A 1,639-nucleotide genomic window follows, 5' to 3' on the forward strand; every position below is an offset into this window, starting at 1 on the left:
TACTTGGACTTGGCATTCTGGGGTCCTGGGGTCAGACACTGTTACGGTGGCCAGTGTGCATAAATCCATAAAAAATAAAAATTTAGCATTTGCTGGATGTGAACTACTTTTTCTAAGCTTAAGAGAAGGGGTTTATCTACACTGCTGCAATGTCTTACTGATTTTAGAAAATTAACTTTCAAAGTTACTTCTCTTCTTTTGTTTATATCCTAGTGCTCATTTCTCATAAGCAGCAGGAAGATAAATTGAAAGAGTCACTTTAAAGATGACCTTGTATCAGGAAGCAGTTACTTAACCAGAAGAAAAACCTGCTCCATTGTAGGCTGATCAACATCTATTGCTCCTCTTCCCAGTTAACTCCGTAGTTTACAAGATACCCTCTGCACAAAGTCCAGTGTCTCTCAACCCCTCAAGTAAGCTTTGAGATGCTCATTTTCTAAATGCCACACTATGTCCACAAGCTCTTGCCTCTTTAAGGGGTCATGATGGGGAGGTAAATCCAAAGCCACTGTCTTAAATTTGATTTGGCACCAGTTTCTCTCAAAATCAGGAGAAAGTACAGTAACATATATTACACTTGATACAGTACAGAAATGAAAAGTATTTACTGCTCTCTGGTATTTTTCTCTGAGTAGATAGATCTAATCTCCAAACACCCATCTGCTTCTGTAGGATTTTTTTTTTTTTTTGCAACGAAAATCTGTAGGATTGTGAATGCAGGAAGTAGGACATATTTTCTTTAAAGAGAAACTGTTAGTGGAAAAGCCATCCCATGCATTTAGATGCCTCCAAACTATGAGAGAAAGCAAGCACCTGAGCAGTATTAGTGGCAGACCTTTACCCTACCTATTTAAAACCACCACGCACTAGAAACATTTTGTGATGACAGCAATGCTGTGCAAGGTCAGCCTCCCTGCTGTACAAGCAAGCCTTCAACAGAAAACAGTGTGGAGGATCAGCACTTGCTTTGCTACAGCTATCTGTGTTGCCAAATCACCCCTCCAGAGCTCAGAAAATAAAATCAAAACACTCCACCTCCCCTCTCCGCTAAGTCCTCAGAGCGCCTGCACTGGGGAAGGCCGGGCTGAAGCTATTCCTGACAAACCCTGCTTGGATTTAGTTCAACGATTCCAAATAGCTGAAGAAAAATTAAGAAATGGCCCAGTCGGCCATCAGCAATAACAGAAGCAAATTCCCTGTCCAGCCCTGTCCTTTGTACTTCAATAATTATACCAGAGCCATTAAAAAAAATTACTAACTGTACTGGGAAACAAGGAATAATCATGCAGCAGGAGAGTAGCCTCCCCTGCTAGCAACAAGCCACCACCTTTGGTATTTTTGTACCATTTCTGGCACTCCTACACATTCTAATCCCGATTCAAAATTTGTCAGGATGCTTATTTCATATTCCCCTCCAATAATCTTGTAGAAGACTTAGTAAAAAAAAATAATTCAGGAATGGAAGCCACTTAGAAAACTCAAGGGATTTTAATGACTGAAGAAGGAACTACTTATTATATTTAAGTAGCAAACAAGTATTTTGCTATCAAAGCACAAGCTAAAGAATTTAAAGAAGCCACAAACATTAGTAAGCCCAACATACAGAACTTTGAGTAAGAAGGCATTTTACACACAAGAG

This window comes from Strix aluco, chromosome 10 (genome assembly GCF_031877795.1).
Source record: "Strix aluco isolate bStrAlu1 chromosome 10, bStrAlu1.hap1, whole genome shotgun sequence".
NCBI classification, from domain to species: domain Eukaryota; kingdom Metazoa; phylum Chordata; class Aves; order Strigiformes; family Strigidae; genus Strix; species Strix aluco.